At 34.0% G+C, this 22,062-nt stretch overlaps 1 long non-coding RNA gene across 1 annotated transcript; it reads left to right on the top strand.

Annotated features, from left to right (window-relative positions):
- Positions 1–4,332: 4,332 nt before the first annotated feature.
- On the top strand, positions 4,333–18,892 carry LOC139523930 (uncharacterized). Its single transcript, XR_011664714.1, has 3 exons — positions 4,333–4,456; positions 17,588–17,740; positions 18,266–18,892. It is a non-coding gene; the product is annotated as an uncharacterized lncRNA (long non-coding RNA).
- Positions 18,893–22,062: the final 3,170 nt, after the last annotated feature.

Raw genomic sequence — 22,062 nt, 5'->3', positions numbered from 1 at the left:
TATTTGTATTTGTACCAGTTATATAGTATTTTAAGTGTAGAATGATAAAACATTTATGTATAAATGACCTGTGTTCCTTTTGTTGCCATCTGTCATCATTGATTTTAGTTAATTATTATAAGCATTGTTGTTGGTTTTCTTTAAAAATATTTCTCTTGTATTATGTTGCATTTTATTTTCCAGTTCATTTACTATATGGTATATCTTTTGCACATTGTTGAAGGTCGTTTTTTGACCTGCGGATGCTGAGAACTCTGATCTTATTTCATTTGGTGAAGAGCTGTCTTATTTGCAATCATACCACATCTTCTCATCTTTCCAGCTAATTTTTTTTTAAATTATTCGTGTTTCCAAAACATGTTTGTGTTAAAATGAGATAGTTTTCACATTGTTTTTTTTTAATACAAATATAAAGTATGAAGTACATGATTTATTTCCATGTTTGACAATTAACGAAGTAATTTTTTAATAAGACATTTGTCCAGTTTCTACATGTAAATGTCTACTATAAATACACACAATTGTGCCTGCTTGTTTACAGGAACCTGTCAATTTTTCAGTGGTTGTCATTTGTCGATGTGGTTCATAAATGATTTTCTTTTCTTGGTTTTTTTTTATATCAATTAAGACAGCTAGTGTTCCTGTTTGAATGGTTTTACATTAGTCACGTTTGTGGTCCTTTTTAGCTTGCTATTTGGTGTTAGCCAAGTCTCCGTTTTGAAGGTCGTACTTTGACATAGAATGGTTTACTTTTTTTTTTAAATATGACTTGGATAGACAGTTGTCTCATTATCATTCATGCCACATCTTATTATATCTAGCTAGACATACTTCTTGTAGGGATATTCAAGATCGCTACCCTCTTCATGTAGAAGTACGGATTGAAATTCAAATTCAAAATATCAGTGGGTATACTTGTTGCTTGTCAATACATACGAACCAGCATAAAAATTATAAATAAAAAATGAATTTTGGGTGTACATAATTCACTGAGACCGAAGTAACCGCAAAACACCAAAAGAAATGCAGAGGTCAAACCATCTCGAAAAAAGGTTCGTCTCCATAAGAAAAATATATTATATATACTTAAATGTAATAATCAAATAAGAAGAACAAGAAAATAGGCAAAACTACACATGTCCCCGCTCTGTCTCTCTCATCATTATTTATTTGCTTTTCTGGCTTGTAGAATGATGGATTTATTTTTCTTGTGGAAGTATAATTTTTCTCTATCGCGGTAATTTATAGGAAATATTTCATACACACACCAACACACACACACACAAACACAGACACACACACACTCCTGGTGGCATGTGAATTGCTTACAAAATATTTTTTTCGATCGAACAAAACATAAAAATGTGGTATAAAGGACCATACATTATACACTATTTCTGTCAAGTTAGGTCAAGTTTGGTACAGATAAGCAATGTAGTATAACAGATGAAGATAAAACTGTGATTTCCATAATGGTTCAATACGTGTTTTCAATACTGTAAACGAGATTGTCGCAATTCTGGTTTACCAAACGATCAGCAAGTAAAAGACACTCGTTCTGAGATGGTTCCAAAATCATCAGTAATATAATACGGAAATCATGAATAAATATTCAAAACAATTACTGAATTATTTTTATCCTGTTTTCTTCGTAGATAGTAAATGATGAAAATGTCAAATATAAACTTACAACATCTATATTTGAATATAAAGCCTCGGTCACACCTTACCGGATAGCACGAACGGACGCCTAACGGATGAAAATAAAAGTTGTCCGTTGACAAAATTGTTATCCGTTGGGAGTCCGTTGATGTACTGACCGAATAAAACGGACGTGTAACGGATGCATAACGGACACACACCGGATATGCAACGTACGAGAAACGGACACGTACCGGACAGAACGGATGTCGAACGTACATCCAACGGACGAGTACCGCATAAAACGGACACCTAACGGAAGCGTAACGGATAAAACGGATGAACAATTAAGATATACGGAAAAATCAAAAGCGACAATAATAAAACATGTAAATCGCATAAATATTCAAAATGTTTCTGTGTTACTGGTTTGGGTTTGTTCTTCAAAATTCCGCCAAAGGTTAGTGTCTGCCCTGAATATGAACTGCTTGGTTGTGAAGACGTGCCTATACTCTAAGATCGATTATGAATAGAATGAAATTCAAAACAGTGTGGCTGTGGCCATTGCCAGTGATTGACACATTAAATTCATCCATTGACTGGGACAATTTAGTGAACGTTTGTATGTAACAACTACTGCTCACTATGTACTTTTTAAAGACACCTAAACTATGGGGTCACCAAAGGTTCTCAACACCTTAATAAAGTAATTCGAAAAACTAATCAGAAATAACACGATGTTTTGATTTATATCAATTATATAAATCAAAACATAAAGGTTATTCCTGATTAATTTTTTGAATTATTTTATAATTAAAGGCGTTAAGAAACCTTTTGGTGACCCCACAGTTTAAACGTCTATCGTAGGTACGTCGTGAACAGTGGTCGTAACAGACAAACGTTCACGTAAATTGTCCCAGTCAATGGATGAATTTAATGTGTCAATCAATGGCCACAACCACACTGTTTTGAATTTCATTCTAACTAGTACACACCCGCGAAATCGCGGGCATTCAGAGCGTAGTTTAAAGTATGTAAAGTGTTGTTGGAAGAATTTTGTAAAATATTGAATGACTGGAGAATTTCAGCAAAAGTATCATAAGTCATATATAGGTTATTTAGGACAGAAAATGCTGCTTTTTTTTATCCCTCCTCCTTTATTTCCAAAATTCCCAATTTTTGGTTTTCTATCAATTTCAATATGAACATAGTTTTCATTTAGTATGTTATGAACATTTAAGTAAGGAGCTTGTAATTCAGTGGTTGTCGTTTGTTTATGTGTTACATATTTGTTTTTCGTTCACTTTTTGTACATAAATAAGGCCGCTAGTTTTCTGGTTTGAATTGTTTTACATTGTCAGTTCGGGGCCTTTTGAAGCTGAGTATGCGGTATGGGCTTTGCTCGTTGTTGAAGGTCGTACGGTGATCTGTAGTTGTTAATTTCTGTGTCATATTGGTCTCTTGTGGAGAGTTGTCTCAACATGGCAATCATACCACATCTTCTTTTTTTTTGTAATCAATGAATTTTGTAAAAGATTTAATGACTGGAGAATTTCAGAAAAGGTATCAAAAGTTCACATGAATATTTTTAGCGCTTATCTGTATATTATGAACATTCATTACTATATAAATATAGTGTATTTACTTTCAATTCTAAGTTTACTAATCGATCCATGGTGGTCATTGATATAGTATACAGACCCTCTCTATTTAATAAACTCTGTGACCGCCGTGGATAGTAAACTTGAAAATGATAGCAGATAGAATTCTGAAAATACATTTTATTCTTTGTATATGTATGTTCAAAGTATACAGAAAAACGCAAACCGGAAGTCTAATCTGACTTAAAATTTTGTCCAATGACGGGACAATATCCGGATGCCTTTTTTCTCGTTTTTCTCCCAAAATAACTCAATCTGAATAATCATATGAATGGATGACAAATGCGACTATGCACTGTACCTATAGGACACAGAGGCGTGTTGATTAATTTATTGTGGAAAGGAGAGAAGCGACACCAAAAATGAGGTCTTCTCGTTTAATAATATAGATAGATTCTGGTTTAATAGTATAGATGTTGATTAATTTATTGTGGAAAGGAGAGAAGCGACACCAAAAATGAGGTCTTCTCGTTTAATAGTATAGATAGATAAGAATTCATGAACCTTAAGAAATCTGACGCAAAATTTTCAATTGGCATTTATCCGTTTCAGATCCGTTCATCATCCGTTTTATCCGTTATACGTCCGGTAGATGTCCGTTTCTCATCCGTTCAACATCCGTTTTATCCGTTTAACGTCCAGTAGAAGTCCGTTGGTGAATTTATCTTCCAGACCTCCAACGGATGTATAACGGACACGTTTACAACGGATACAAAACGGAAACGAAACGGACGAGTACCGTACAAAACGGACGGACGTTCAACGGACATTTTATCCGTTGGACGTCCGTTCAAAGTTTTGAACATGCTCAAAATTTTCCACCGGACAGAACGGACGTCGACGGATAAAACGTACGCTTAACGGACATGCAACGGATATGGACGGACGTCTAACGGATAAGAACGGACGTCTAACGGACATGAACGGATTGAAAAAAAGTTTTCCGTTAGGCGTCCGTTCGAGCTATCCGGTAAGGTGTGACTGAGGCTTTAGTGTATTATGATAAACTTGCTGTCTAAAGTAATTAAGTCCTGAGTTTTCGTGAAATATTTTATGCTGGATGAAAAGTTACCAAACTCAATCCAACATTTATCATATGAAAAAAGGGAAATGAGGATAATCCAAGGACACAATAAAGCAAAAGACTTTTAACAGTAAGTTTCCAAGCGTATACATCACTGAAAACAATGTTATGTTATCAGAAGTCTATGCAAGTCATTCGCAGGGTTATAAGATAAAGGTGCATGTAAAGAATATAAAATAGAAATGTTAAAATAAATATATGTTACTGGTCGTGGGAGACTGGTGATGAAAACTCATTACTTGAAGAAATTACTCCACCTTAGATACTAATTACTGAACAAACTGTTTTTCTTATCAGCATTAAACTTATAGAGAATCCTCTATATTTAACATTTACGTGAAATTTAATCTAAATTTTGATATAAAGCTAAATATGGATTACACTGAAGGCGTGATCTTACCAATCAGCCTTAAGTCAAACGATTAAATTTGATATTTATTTTCCACGTAATATTTTGTTATTGTTGTTTGTCTTTTACTCTGTTTTCCTTATGACCATGTTTTTGTCTGTATTAATTTGACTTATGATTATATTGTCCCCTTGATATCTACTCTCTCTCCCATTATTTAAAAAATGTAAGAGGGAGGGGGGATATTTTATAGTCAAAATCCTTTTTCTTGTCACTTTCATTATACATGATTCACAGTATTTTTCTCAGACAAAGCAAGACTATGACAGCATTCTATGATGCCTTGCATAAACTATTATTTATACATTGTCGATGCATTTTTTGGATAACCAGTCTGTTGACTTGCAAGATCTTAAACCATAGACAACAGAAGACATGACATTGTTTTAATAATCAATCAAGTTTGTACTTGTATTAGCAACACAACAGTTGCCACATGTCGTGCATGATCCCAGCCACCTTCCGGAGCACCTAAGATCACCCCAAGTTTTTGGTGGGGCTTGTGTTGCCCAGTCTTTAGTTTTTATGTTGTGTTTTGTGTACGATTGTTTAAATGTAGATTTTTTCCAATGTGTAATATCCCAATTTACGACTGTTGTATTTACTTTGAATTGCTCATAGATTGAGTTCGAACCATGCAAACAATTTAACCATATAGTTCTTCTAAGATAGCATTGATGACAATGTTTTACTGCATAAATACCAGAAAAATAGTGGAGATACAACACTATAAAACATTTTCTCTGAACTAACATTATGAATAAGCTATTATAACCCAATGCGAGTTTGTCTTCTTGATCATTTTTGCTATTTAAGTTTCTATCTATCTATTATAGTTTTCAAGATAACAGGCAAAAATGTAATAAATGAGAAAAATCGTCCTTAAAAAGGACAGTACTTTCAATAACGAGTCGACTTCCGATTTCGGTGACGTTGATATATTTCTAAATCTTGTCTTGCTGACCATTTTCACTATTATGTCTATCATAATTTTCAAGACAATAGACAAGAATGAAAAATAATGTGAAAATGCATGTTAAAAGCCAATAACTACTATTAATCGTCGTTTAAAAGTATCAAAATTGATGATATTATGTAGATTTTATTATTCTGAGCAATTTTGCCACAGTTAAATTCCCTTTATTAAGTCTTTCCACTTTCCACTTCGTGGAAAGACCTTTTGTTTTTCTTCTGATTATTTTTTTTTTCTTTTGCCGTTTGAGATGCTTTTTTGTCTTACAACATATCGAATGGATTTTTGGCCAATGATATTGTACAGTAATGGGGCTTTCAAAACTCACCCTGTGTGACCGAACACTTGTTCTTATAGGAGTTATCTCCCCGCATCCCTTTTTTCTTGTTATCGCTATATCTCTAAAACCGTAAAAGATTTCAACAAACTGTTTTCACCAAACTGTTCCTCTACTCTTAAGAATGATTTGGTTAATTTTAACTGGAGTGATCGGAAGACATCTTATGGGAGTTATTTCCCTTTGGAAATTTAAGATAGGCGATATGGTGGATAAATTCATACGTTATAACTCGTAGAGGTCTACAGTGTTTTGATATGAAGTCCTGCGTCAATTTGAAGGAAATTGAGGTCAGGGTCAAAGGTCAAGGTCATGTTCTAAATTTTTAATTTTGCTTGTTATCGTTATTCTAAAGAAACTGTAACAGTTAATGATATGAAGTGTTTGCCAAATAACTGTTTACAATAAGGCGCAGCTTCAACCTATTTAAGTCGCAGTGTTTAATTAACCCTTAAAGGAGTTTTCTCCCCTTATGTATTTGAAATCCGTAATTCTCCTCAACCACACAAGTGATTGACCTTGGGTCTTTCGATTTGAGTTCACTGACCTATGACCTTGAAATTGAGGTCAAGGTTGAAGGTCAAGGTCATATTCCAATTTTTGATGTTTGCTTGTAATCTATATTCAAAAGAAACTGTAACAGATAATGATATGATGTGTTTTCCAAATACCTGTTTACGATAAGGTACAACTTCAACCCGTTTAAGTCAAAGTTTTTTGGTCAACCCTTATAGGAGTTTTCTCCCCTTTTGTATTTTAAAACGGTATTTCTCCACAACCATACAAGTGATTGACCTGGGGTCTTTTGATTTGAGATCACTGACCTATGACCTTGAAATTGAGATCAAGGTCAAAGGTCAATTTGACGTTCTAGATTTCGACCTTTGCTAAAAATGCTTTCTTGTTCATTATAAAACAATTAAGTCTTCTTCATATACCTATTAATCTTATTGTTTTATATCAGTTTGAGGTACCACATTACATCAACAAGGAGTGAAACTTTCTAACATCGTTTTTTAAATTTCATTCTTATTATCGAGGTGGAAAGACCTTCAATTGTTCTCTGAAGAATTGGTTTTTAATATAAATATCTATACCGGTTTTCAAGATAGTAGACAAAATAACTTGCATTTTACCGTTATGTTCTATTTCAAGCCATGTCGGCAGGCTGCGTCATTCGATACATTTTTATGTCTCACCTACGATAGTAGAGGGTCATTATGTTTTCTGGTCTGTGCGTCCGTTCGTCCGTCCGTCTGTCATGTTTCAGGTTAAAGTTTTTGGTCAAGGTAGTTTTTGATGAAGTTTAAGTCCAATCAATTTGAAACGTATTACACATGTTCCCTATGATATGATATTTTTAATTCAAATGCCAAATTAGATTTTTTACCCCAATGAACATAGAAAATGATAGTGAGAGTGGGACATCCGTGTACTGTGGACACATTTTTGATTAAACTAGTTACCCGAATGATGACTGGTCAAGTTTTGTTTAATTTGTCCTAGCAGTTTCAGAGGTGATGATATCTGTGAAAGGTAACGGCGACGACGACAGAAAACGGCCCGGCAACAAGTGTTTAATAGATGCAGAGTGCCGAGAGTTTTGATGCAATATATTACGGTTAACTTATTTGCTTTATCGTTTTCCGGCAATTCTACTTAAATTGTTAATCTTTGAAAATGTATTACTTTACTTTTTTTTAAATATTCTGTTTCGTTAATATTTAAGCATCTGCACGATTTATCTATATATGTTCTTATGCATAAAAGACTGAGTTTTATCACTTTATTTTATTCTTGGTTTATTTTTGCAATAAATACTTATGTTCATGATGCACGCCGTAACCCCATCAAAATTTTGTTTTGAAAATAGATTTCTAATCTATAGAAACTTAGTATGACGTGTAATAAACACAGGCAATATTGTACATCTATTAATTCGTGTTAAAATGGTCGTTTAAAACACCGCTCGATCAAAATGGAAAAAGGAAATTTATTTGGATGAGAATACGGGTAGAATTAGGCGAAAAAGCACAATACAAGCAGACTTTGAAACTCATACAGAATACTCAATAGTTTGTTAGTATGGAAAGTAAAGAAATGGTTTAACGTGGTAATTTTGCCGAATAGCTTTCTCTGTGTTCCAGTATAAACAGTCTCTGAAATTCATTGGTTTGTACAGAGTAAATCCGATATAGTTTCGGAAACATTTTAAAAATAAAGTGCTAGATTTGTAATCCTATAGACTAATGCTACACGGGATAGACAGCAACATCGGAATGAAGCCTGAAAAAGTTAACGTAGGCTGAGAAATACATGGGAACTTGATTCGGCAAAATATAAAAAAAAAATCAGGTCCTGTTACAGTCTGATTAAAGCCAGCCCCAAGTATCCACTTGCGTCTATAAACACAAGTTGATAGTCGGGACTGGCTCTAATCAGACTGCTTCCGTTACAAATTTTTCTCTCGAAATTTACAACCATACGACTGACTAATTATTATTCAAACGACAGAGAGAGTCTAAAATAGCTAAATCTTGAAATCATTCAGATTTTATATTCGTGTTAATTTACGCTTGCAAGGGTATTCGGTGGTAGTGGTTTTTTTGTGTGTATTATTAGAGTTGGAAATAATGTACAAGTTCGGAGACAAAACGACTGGAGAGAACTAAGGCAGCAACCATTTGATTTTCTGGGGGAGGGGGGGGGGGGGGCTATGTTTTTTTTTGGAAAAAAAAGTTTGTTTCCATTTTTTGGAGAAAAAAAATAATTTGTTTTTGATTCTGAGAAAAAAAATTGTTTGTTTCACCCTCAGCTGCCACTATATGTAATGCTAAAATTGAAAGAAAAAAATTGTTTTCGACTTGTCGCGAAAAAAATAGTCCAGAAAAAAAAAACCATAGCACCCCCCCCCCCCCCCCCCCCCAGAAAATCAAATGGTTGCTGCCTAACATAGTTGCCTTTTTAGGCCCTAAAAAAGAACTGTATGTATTTCTTTGTATGGATAAATATACTGTATATACTCAGACGTACTTATAAATATAATTAGTTTCTGTGACTGTATATTACATTAATTTGTAGGATCCTTTACTATAGATAATTTAGCTGATCTGTAACAATAACATCTTCATGCCTTATATATCATGTACTGTAGTACGCCGCTAGATTAAAACTGACGAGGAAAGGTAACACACGGCCAGCGAAAGCTCTTTTTTTGAGAGCCCAGGTGGTCGTGTGGTCTAGCGGGACGGCTGCAGTGCAAGCGATTTGGTGTCACGATATCACAGTAGCATGGGTTCGAATCCCGGCGAGGGAAGAACCAAAAATTTGCGAAAGAAAATTTACAGATATAACATTGTTGGGTTGATGTTTAGACGAGTTGTATATACATTATGTACACAGCCATGTATCACCATCATTGATGGCGATCCGATGGATACATTTGTTGTAGAGTTGTCACTGACTCAGACGTACTTATATATATATATATATATATATATATATATATATATATATATAACATCGTTAGGTTGATTTTCTAGGCACTTTATATATATATAATATATATATAGATTGCCTAACAATGTAATTTTAACACACTATTAAGTATGTAAATATAAGAATGTTTAAAATATTTACAAAATGATGAAAATAAACGCAATATTTCGCTAGACCAACTAGCTTTATCAAGCGTGCATCTATCCAGGTGAAATCGGATGTAGATGATAAGAAACTTTTGCAGCTCAACGTCTATGTTGCACTGAACTGCCTTCAAAATAAGAAAATTTTGCAGCTCAATGTATATGACCTCTTGCATTTAGCTGCTTTGAAAATAAGAAAATTTTGCAGCTCAATGTACATGTTGCACTTGGATTTAGCTACCTTAAAAATACATAATTGGTAGTTGAAGTTAGCAACGTCCATTGGCCAATATTACGGGATAAAAAGGACGATGCTTTGTTTTAAATTATTCTTTATCTTTCCTGTATCTTTTTTCGTCTTTTTCGTTAAGACCATCAGGTTCTAAAGTGTGGAGTTGGTGGATCCAAAAGTTTTCTCTTCTCCTTCTCGCCGTGCAAATTATACCTTGTCCATCGGATTTCTTATGATTAAGAAATACCAGGCCTTAGAATATGTATAAAGTGCCTAGAAAATCAACCTAACGATGTTAGAGTAGATTTGATTCGTAACTTCCTCCCCGGCGCCGGGGCTGGAACCTGTACTTTATTTTCTAACTTCTACGACAACACCGCCTAGCATTGCGCAGAGACCTTATCCCCTCCTCTAACTCTAGCTTATAAAAATAAGCTTTCGTTTCGGGAGGTGTTACCTTCTTGTAGGAATTAAACAAGGATCTCTGATACAATACACGAAGTATTTATTTTTAGTGTACAGAAATGATCATCTACTCATCTCTTCAGTATAATTGCAGGATGATAATCTATTTTTAGAAGCATACAATCACTGTAAATAAATATATGTATATGTCTGCCTGTGTGTAGTGACAACTGCAAATTATACCTTGTCCATCGGATTTCTTATGATTAAGAAATACCAGGCCTTAGAATATGTATAAAGTGCCTAGAAAATCAACCTAACGATGTTAGAGTAGATTTGATTCGTAACTTCCTCCCCGGCGCCGGGGCTGGAACCTGTACTTTATTTTCTAACTTCTACGACAACACCGCCTAGCATTGCGCAGAGACCTTGTCCCCTCCTCTAACTCTAGCTTATTATAGCTTTAGAAACACGATGAAAAGTGAGACTCGCCGAGTTTTCCACTTGTTTCGTAGTGAGTACAAATACGTTTTATATTTCTGACAATTTTTATATTTTGTTTATATCCTACAATTTACACCCCAAGGGTGACTAAAGATAGAAATATGGTCACTTGGTCTTATTCCGACCGGCAGTAAAATGCTTCCAAAGTGGGGGCGTCCATTTGGCTGTGCGGGATGTATTACTTATTGTTAACTTGTTCTCGTCCTGAACATGCATGAAATATTTGCCACTGGACGTTAAGCAACCAGCAATCAATCCTACAATTTACAACCGTCACTTGAAACTTTAGTTGTTAAAATTTAGATCATTGACTCTAATTTTTCAAAGAAATCAACAAAATATACGAACATTTACGCACAAAGAATTATCTACGTTACCGCTTGCTCATTATGGAAGTGGGGTAACATGAGACTTTATTTGTAAACGTACAAATACAAAGAAAAAATATATGGAATATTTTATATGTACAACAGTTGGCTGTTAGAATGAAAAATGGAGATATGGGATATGCAATTAATAAGAAAGCAACATCTGGACATTTATCGACATCAAAAACAAAGACATCAAGCAAATTGTAACTAATGCTAATTGGACGAGTATCTTTTTATTTCTAATTTGTATAGTTTAGTAAACGTTGGGCCCTAAATTGGAGAGTTTTGATAAGTATGTGAAGTATAATTATCACAGTTACATTTCAGTCTTTTAGTACATATTTGTTTAAGTCTTAAAACTTTTGTTCTTCTGGAGAAAATTCAAACTATAATGAAATAAGGAGGTGCGGCAAAATTGCCAATTAATCAACTTTCCAACAAAGACAAAATGACTGAAATGTTAGCTTGCTGACATTGCTTCTTCATTTTGATCTCCAACTTACCTTTCCGTTATAAACTGCATATTTAAAAATATGTTTTGTCACCAAAATCCTAATAGAGCACGTATTTTCATATAGTTTCGACCATGTCCGTTCGATCGTCAATCCCGCACTTAATTCGTAGTCTTTTTGCTTCAGGTTTAAAATTATGTACCTGGTTTTACTACTCATATTAAAGGTGTGCATATCGTCTGGATTTTCTTTATTTTTTGTTCATGAAAGGTTGCTGGATTAAGCATTTTAATAAAATTATATCTCCAACATGTGGAATTTCAAGCTGGAACTTTTATATTTCGCAGTTTTATTTTACTTTAAAGAATGTATATATGATCTCAAGATTTGTTTTGTAAATAATTTTCCACAAATGACAGACTGTTGAACTTTGTGAAATTTTGCATACAGTTTGCAATGTTTGTCCGACTTGCTGAGCAACCAACTCACACATTTACACCACGCAGAGTACAATATACTAATGTACGTAGCAAGTCGAGAATAATAGTTTTGAATTTTTCTTTGAGTTTGTTATTTCACTTTTTAGAATGTGTATTTTTTCAGGATCATTATTTTCCCTCATAAGTTTCACAACTAACAAAATGGTTAACCTTTTTTGACTGGTGCATCAAATGTGTCTTTTATAAACAATTGTTCTCAAAATTGTAATGTATCGTCCCGAACATGCATGAACTATTTGCCACTGAACGTTAAACGACCATCAAAAACCGAGCAACTGTTAACTGAATCAATTTTTTTAAAGCAAACTCTATTTCTGCATGTATGGAGGTATGATATCACCATTGTCTTAAAGGATGGCGTTTCATGTTATTTTCACGTGAACTTTACAAAAATATAAAAGTATTTTTCATGTTATTTTCACATGAACTTTACAAAAATATGAAGTTATTTTTCATGATTTTAATTAAATTTTAGAATAAAGATATTATTTGAATAATCTTATTTTAAAAATTTACGTGAATTTAACGTGTACCGAATTCCGGTGATTTATTCATGAATTATTATCATAAGATTCACGTGGAACACACCAGTTCAAGCAAGTTCGTTTGGTGTGAAAATCAGACGAGATTAATGTTAATTCCTGTGAGTGAAATTTCAATGTGCAGGACGAAATAAGTTATATCAGTAGAATTTTATTTACTAGGAAAGTTACGAAACCCGACATGGGAAATGAACATAAAATAAACACCATTCAGATCCCGGCACATATTTTGTTTTCCATATATCCGAGTAGGAATAACGTTACATTCTGTATTCAATAACGTCACACGTTTGCGGTCAAATTCTAAGAGTATCAATCAACTTTGAAGCCATTTATCTCAAAAACAACGATGGTGACATATGATTTTCTATACGTGTATGGATTCAGCTTGCAATCCTGGATGTAGAATGAAATTCAAAACAGTGTGGCTGTGGCCATTGATTGACACATTGAATTCATCCATTGACTGGGACAATTTACGTGAACGTTTATCTGTAACGACCACTGTTCACGACGTACCTACGATAGACATTTAAACTGTGGGGTCACCAAAGGTTTCTTAACGCCTTTAATTATAAAACAATTCGAAAAATTAATCAGGAATAACCTTTATGTTTTGATTTATACAATTGATATAAATCAAAACATCGTGTCATTCCTGATTAATTTTTCGAATTACTTTATAAAGGTGTTGAGGACCTTTGGTGACCCCATAGTTTAGGTGTCTTTAAAAAGTTCATAGTGAGCAGTGGTCGTTACATACAAACGTTCACCTAAATTGTCCCAGTCAATGGATGAATTTAATGTGTCAATCAATGGCCACAGCCAAACTGTTTTGAATTTCATTCTAATGTTAGTTTTTTGTTGTTCTCCGTATATAAGAACATAGCCATCCATTGGAAAATCTATAAATGTAAGTTGCAAAATAGGCATTTCTCCTATATACCTATGTAAATTTGTCGCCAAAATTGACGTTTTCCTATGAAAATACCAAGAAAACAAAAATGGTGACCCCCATTTTTTATTACATTTTCCGATGTAACTCGATTCAAAGAACACGTGTGCCAAAAAGTTTGGAAATCGGGAGATATGCCATTCGGTATCGTGTTACCTTAAAAAGCTCACACTGGACTTTCGAACCAGGTGTGCTAAAAAGGGAGATATTATGTACTGCGGCGTTAAAGTCTCAGTCATACTTTCATAACTTTTCCTGTCATCACTGTCTGGTCACTGTCTGATCACAGTCGGATCGATTTCGGGAGTTTCGGCATCTATCTACCAAATATGTTATTTTATGCGAAAGATGTAAATTACATCAGAGTCGAATTGATAACGAGATGATCGGTACGCTACATGATAAATAAAATTTCAAGTGATCGAGACGGGAAATTAAAAATATTGTGAACTCTTGTATTAACCACGACACGAATCAGACTTTGACGCATTTTTACAAAAAATAATTAAAACAAAAGACATATAATTTTTATTTGATCTCTTAATAGATATATGTAAACAATTTCAGAAAAGGTATCACTCCAAGGGATTGAAATTCTACTTTTGGCAAAATATGGGAAATGTCTAAAATGTTTGGTATGTAATCAGTATCTTCCATGGCATAGATTTTATTTCCAGTAGTTGAAATTGTTAAAGATTTTTTGATTTCTGGTGTATCCATGGCAACAACCTGCATGGGTAGAAACTCAGTGGTTAATAAAGTCGGACCATTAGATAAGTATGAAAATTTCGTTTTTGTATGTTAAGAAAAATTGTGTTAACCATTCAATTGATATTATTTTTCTATACTTTTTATTAATAATCTCAAAATGTCACAGTCATAAAGGTAGAAATGATATGTAGATTCAATTTAGATTTCATTACACTTAGTACAAAATTCCTTTTTAATAAATTCCTCGGCTTGCAGTTTTAAAATCACTACACAAACAAGGTATTGAAGAATTATTGTTCAAATTGGAAAAAAATTAGCAATATTATATTATATTATATTATACAATTTTGTATTGTTTGCATATTATTCTGATATTATATTTTGAATTCGTTTTAAGTTTTATATGTAGCTTTTGAATATATTTTCTTTTTCATATTATGAAAACTCTAAAGCAAATTCGTCCAAGGTTTTTCTTGCAAACGTGTTCTATATTATACATTCCATCTTTATTTTATTTATCTTACAACTTCCTTTTATAATGGGAATTTTAAACTGCTATTTAAATTTAATCTACAAAAATATGTTAAAATTTTAAATAAAAAATGAAATCAATTTAGTCCCCCAAGATCAGATTACGTTACAAAGTTGAATGCATTGTTTTACAGCTTTACACCATTCAACATTTAAATGTCATATGCATAAGATTTCATGAGTAGGCAACGTCATAAATGTTCTATTAAACGCAATTTTTCAACTTTAATTGTCGAAGATAAAGAGAAATACTCTTTGTAAATAGTGTAAATAATCCATTATATTTCATTATTTGTCATAACTTTTTTTGCAAGGGTTATGTTCATTCATTCATATACACTAGAATATATCTTTATTCAGAAAAGATGCTAAGGGTCATGCTTGATGGATAATTTGACCTAATTAAAATGATATAAGGGAAACACTACAATAAGACAGCAACGGAACGACACAAATATCCAACAGACATCAAGAGGAAAAAGTACAGTCCTATCAATTGATCGGTGTCAATTGCAATAGTCAAAGGCAAGCTACAAATTATCGTCCAGGTTTTAATCAGTAACAAAGTTAAGGCAATGCAAGCTATGTATTAAGGCACAAACGAAAATAGATATAAAAAGCAGATTAGATCACATATTAATCATTACATACGTAAATGCATCAACAAGCAAATGAACAGGACATAGCCTAGATACACCATACGTCTATAGTTATCTATTTAAAGTGCAATATATTGCAATAAAATGTTAAAACGGGATCATCATATTATATTTCGAAGCTAACAATACCATAAGAATCTATATAGACAAGTGAAAAGGGTGGACATAAATGCTGGTTGTAATTTGGCAATAATAAATAGACAATAAAATTGAGAATGGAAATGGGGAATGTGTCAAAGAGACAACAACCCGACCAAATAAAAAACAACAGCAGAGGGTCACCAACAGGTCTTCAATGTGGCGAGAAATTCCCGGAGGCGTCCTTCAGCTGGCCCCTAAACAAATATATACTAGTCTAGTGATAATGAACGCCATACTAATTTCCAAATTGTACACAAGAAACTAAAATTAAAATAATACAAGACTAACAAAGGCCAGAGGCTCCTGACTTGGGACAGGCGCAAAAATGCGGCGGGGTTAAACATGTTTGTGAGATCTCAACCCTCCCCCTATACCTCTAACCAATGTAGAAAAGTAAACGCATAACAATACGCACATTAAAATTCAGTTGAAGAGAAGTCCGAGTCTGATGTCAGAAGATGTAACCAAAGAAAATAAACAAAATGACAATAATACATAAATAACAACAGACTACTAGCAGTTAACTGACATGCCAGCTCCAGACTTCAATTAAACTGACTGAAAGATTATGATTTCATCATATGAACATCAGGCACAATCCTTCCCGTTAGGGATTTAGTATCATACCATCATAACATATATGAGAAGAACATAACCCGTGTCATGCCAACAACTGTTTTTAGAATAAATGTGTTTAGTTCCGATGTAAAGACCTTATCAGTGACTCAATATTAGCGCCAAAATATGCAATCTTTAATGACTTGACAACAGTATCGTAACTGTTTAGTGTCTTTAAATATCAGCTGTATTCGTACGAGGCTAGGAAACAAGGTGTACCAAAGTGTCATTGTCGTTGGAATGCAACTGGAATACACATTCTGAGGTCACACAGGTTCAAACAATACTCAGTCCGGCAGTGGGCGGAGCTTTAAAGCGATATCTGTATAGTATACAGATACATCTGTATAGTATACAGATACAGCATTATGATAGCGATATCTGTAGGGCTGTATCTGTATAGTAGGACACCCAATTGCAGGATAATTAGACAATATACGTATAGTGTCTTGAAATATGAAATTTATTTGTATGAGGCTTAGAAACGGGGGAAATGCGAAGTTCTACCGAGCATTTCCCCTGTTTCTTGCCGAATACAAATAAATTTCATATTTCAAGACACTATACGTATATTGTTTTTATACTGAAATCGATAAAAAATTAGAAATTAAAAAAAAGTATGTAACAAATATTGTAAAAAAAAAAGTGTTTGGAATTTCCTTCTTGGGGTACCATTTTAGGGTATTTCCCTATGACCCTAGTTCAGGCGGTAAGGCATTGACATTTTAAGGAATTGGAAAGGAAAATGAACTTAATTAATAACAGTTAATACACATTGTATATAGATTAACAATTTGAAGACATAACAAGTTTAAATTCATAAAAGTTTGACCATTGTTACTACACATTGTCATGGTTGTGACGTGACGTTATTGGTGAAATACAGTAGTTCCGGTAAGAAGGCGGGGCTTATAGGTTAGTTGGGATCATTGACGTATAAAGCTAACGTTTATACGTTATATATATATAGAACGGCTCTTACGAATTAAGATTTTTAATGCATCGAAAACGCGTAGCGTTTGAGTGCATTAAAAATTTTAATGGGTAAGGCGTGGCTATATATGATTTGTAATATGACCAATGAATATGCTATATTATACAGACATTAAATATGTTAATTATTAAGGCGTGGCCAAAAAGACGTTATTCCCGTTAAAATTCTGCACGAGCTCTTGTATGCTAGAAGCTTAAAATGTCGGAGGCAATGGTTGATTTTTTAGGCGACGATGAAGAAAACCTTGTCCTCTCTCAAATCTCCGAACAAGATGCTACTGGAAGATTTATAAGATTTATTGGTCGAAACAACAAGGCGTTCAAAGGTGGTTTAGGCGATTTACGGCTGGATAATAAAGATATCAAACACTATGCAAGAGGTAAGTGTATACGTATTTAAATTATTTAAAAAAACTTGTTTTTTAAACGGCAATTAGCATATCACGTTTTATGTATTTTTGAAACAAAAAGAATGACAAAGCCGTGACTAACTTGTTTCAGGCTAAATCGTATAAACTTGTAGAAATCTGAAGACTCCGATATTAAAAGCACGTGGTTGTCTTTTATTTTCATTTGTCCGTCCGTCCGCCCGCCCGTTTGTTTGTTTGTCTATCCGTCCCTAAATAGCGAGTTTTTGTGGGCGCTTCATCTCAAAAACCTCTCGAGCAAGACAGTACGGGGTTGCTGACTGGCCTATATCAATTTCTGAATCTTCAGCTGTTTCCCATAAAATATTTTAAAATTTTGCCGGTGGGAGACCCTTTCTAACTAATCAGATGAGTTTTTTAGTTTTTATATTAAACTTGTTAATAAATACCACTTGTTATATCTTTCTGTTTCTATACATGCGACATAAGTTAAGCGGAGGAAAATACATTTTAAAGTTCATAATTCTTCTTTTGCAGGTCCAAGATGCATAGTTGACTTCTATGAAACATACTTGGAGGCAATTGGATCTGGCGTATTTTATCGCAAACCACTTATTTCTGATGTCCAAGATAAGCATCGCTACGGAAAGTCCGCGTTAGGAGTGAACAAGTTGAATGGTTTAATGCGTGAAATGTGTGAAAAGGGGGGCTTGGTTGGCAACTTTACCAACCACTCGGGAAAAAGAACATGTGCTAAGTACTGCGCTATATCAAGCAGGAAGATGAGCAACAGATTATGGAAAGGACTGGGCACCGCTCTACGAAAGGCGTTCGAACATACAAGACCGCTAACAGTAACATTCAAAAGCGAGTATCGGATGTCTTGAACCCCCCGTCCGATCGTGATATGAATGACAGTTTACAGGAATCCGTTCAAACCAAAACTGCTGTGGCCGAACCGTTTGAAAGGAATTTGAACAAGAAACACTGTCTGGTGGATATCACAAATACATGCCGTTTGAATGATTCTGGTGCCGTTACATTCTCAAATTACAACTTTAATTTTCATTGAATTAATATGTTGCCGAGTTATTTACTGACTAACTTTGAATTTGTTTCATTTTATGTAAAGCATAACGGTGGGCTTTTTTTTATATTTTCACTTGAATGTATAAATTACAGTACTAGTAATTATACCCCCGCTTTAAAAAAGGGGGGTATACTGTTTTACCTCTGTCTGTCAGTCCGTCCGTCCGTCCATCAGTCCGTCAGTCAGTCCGTCCCATGAAACTTTCGTCACATTTTTCTCAGGAACTACACATCCACCCTTTCTGTAATTTGGTATCAACATTTATATATGTCAGCCATACCGTGTGATGCGTTTTCAGATTCATCACTTGACAACTTCCTGTTTACCGAACACTTGTCTGATTTTACACATGATAGCCAAGTTGAAAATTTTCGTCACATTTTTCTCAGGAACTACAATACAAGGATTTCTGAAATTTGGTTTCAGGATTTATATAAGTCAGCTATACCGTGTGATGCGTTTTCAGATTCATCACTCGACAACTTCCTGTTTACCGAACACTTGTATGATTTTACACATGATAGCCAAGTTGAAAATTTTCGTCACATTTTTCTCAGGAACTACAATACAAGGATTTCTGAAATTTGGTTTCAGGATTTATATAAGTCAGCTATACCGTGTGATGCGTTTTCAGATTCATCACTCAACAACTTCCTGTTTACCGAACACTTGTATGATTTAACACATGATAGCCAAGTTGAAAATTTTCGTCACATTTTTCTCAGGAACTACAATACAAGGATTTCTGAAATTTGGTTTCAGGATTTATATAAGTCAGGTATACCGTGTGATGCGTTTTCAGATTCATCACTCGACAACTTCCTGTTTACCGAACACTTCCATATTTTTACACTATTAATATTATCCACTTGCGGCGGGGGTATCATCAGTGAGCAGTAGCTCGTAGTTTCACTTGTTAAAATTTCATTTTATTCAGTTTTTGCTATTTTCAGAGATATTCCCTGTGAGGTTCTACACAAGAGTTTAATTTTAGTTCGAATCTTAGAAAAAAAACACACATTATTCTCTTCTTTCAAGTAAAAGACGTTTGTTTATGTAAAAAAGAGGTGGAGCCTTACTGTGCACTTTCAGTGAAGTTAATGCACTGCTTTTTTGGCTCCTCCCACCAATGGTTTTCTAATGGGAGATTGTTGAATAATCCTACGACAGTGCAATAACGTTCAAATCGGGAAGTTAATGCACTCCTTTCCAAAACATCAGATTTTAAAGCACACAAAAGATCAAAGAAATTAGTAAAAATCATATTACAAGTATAGCTTTATCTGTATAGTAAAATAGCTGATTGCAGTATAAAGATGTGTAACTATATAAAACAAGTTCTCCAGGTGGTTCCGTTATTTTTAACTCTACTGGTGACATCCGTCGTGCTATTTTTGTTAACATCCGTTCAGGAGCCATTACAAGTTATTCAACGGCGGATTGTGAAGTGTCATTAATTTAACACGGATTATCGTCGATGATCTAATCAAATCTGAAATCAATTGGCAAAGGACACAAGTAAACGAGACCAACTCATATCCAAAGAAATAAGATACAAAGCCGTTCAACACAGAAAACTTGACCAAAACCGATACAAACCACTTCAAACAGCACTGCGTTTGTTGTTGAATTTTCAAAACATACGGCGCAGGTCCAGTTTTGAACAAAGGATCCCTACGTTTAGATACACTTCGTTATGTATATTCCCGTTTCGCTACGCTTTCAAAACGTAGTATTACGTAGCTCTTTTAAAAAACGCGACAGTGTGACTGGGGCTTATCAGTATAACATTATTTCAACTCAAATGGTCTAATAAGTGTTTGGTACGCTCTTCCTTTGATTCTTTGCGTCAGATTGGACTTTAAGGTTTCTTCTGATGAAACAGATTTGTTTGCTTTAGCGGCGGTATGTTGGATGTGGATGTTTCTTTTAAAGTCTGCTGAGATGGTACTTGATACCTATTAAGATAACCCGGGTGTGTGGCTCATAACTTGAAGAGAGCAGTGTTTCACCGTGATTTTTATCGACTGCTTATTGAAGTTTTCTATGAGATTACATATACCAGTCAGTTGATTCGTTCAGAAATAGTCACATGTCAAACTTTAATCTCGAAGGTAGATAGAAAACGGCGGATAGCAAAAACTGCATATTGCACGTTTATTTTTAAATTATCTAATACCGATATACTTTGTGACGTCATGTAATGAATTTCAAGTTATTGTAAAAAGTTTAAAAAATTATAATTTCTGTTCCATTATTTGAGAAAGAAAAAAATCTTCAAATACATAAGATGTAAAAAAAAAAATGAAATAACAACTTATATTATACAGATTACAAATATGTCGAGGTTTGTGATTGGATAACAACACAGAGATGTCAGTATATATTCAGGAAACTGCCGGGGTATATGCAGCGTTTTTTTTTTTTTATCCCCAATTGGAACCTCAAAAACGTCATAATAACACCGGTTAAGAGCAGGATCTGCTTACCCTTCAGGAGCACATGAGATCACCCCTAGTTTTTGGTGGGGTTCGTGTTGTTTATACTTAAGTTTTCTATGTTGTGTTATGTGTACTATTGTTTGTCTGTTTGTCCTTTTCATTTTTAGCCATCATGGCGTTGTCAGTTTATTGTCGATTTATGAGTTTGACTGTCCCTCTGGTATCTTTCGTCCCTCTTTACTGTCTGACGTAGTTAAAAGCTAAACAGAACACTAAGTAATGTCAGAGGCTCAAAGAGGGAAAATAATGACGTGCATCAGTCAATAATATATTTTTAATTCAAAATCAGGCAATTTTCACTTTTAATACTTTAAAAAAATTAATGTTAAAAGTGTTATTATAAATTATTACATACACAATACAATTATGTTCCGTGACAGCAAATTAGAAAATCCTTCACGTATGCCGAACATATCAGATCATACCGGGTTGGGCTTTTCACTATATGTGTTTTAAAAAACAAAGCCACACACACATACAAACACAAAATATGATATCTAAAAACTTTCAGATATGTCCTATTTTCCCCGGACACAAAATGAACGCTAACTAAATTTTGCACCGGAACCTTGCCACTCAGATGAAAACTTTATTAAAACTATTTTTTAACGGGAAAAAATTGTCAAGATAAAAAAAAGTGCATTTAAATGGGATTACTCAAAATATTAAAGAAACACTAAACATATAATGAATAAACATTCATGTTTTGTGAATGTTCAATAAATACCTGCACTGGAAAATAA

Source organism: Mytilus edulis, chromosome 5, assembly GCF_963676685.1.
Source record: "Mytilus edulis chromosome 5, xbMytEdul2.2, whole genome shotgun sequence".
In the NCBI taxonomy this organism is placed as follows: domain Eukaryota; kingdom Metazoa; phylum Mollusca; class Bivalvia; order Mytilida; family Mytilidae; genus Mytilus; species Mytilus edulis.
The sequence above is the reverse complement of the archived record's forward strand: the minus strand, read 5'-3'. Positions and strand labels throughout refer to the sequence as shown.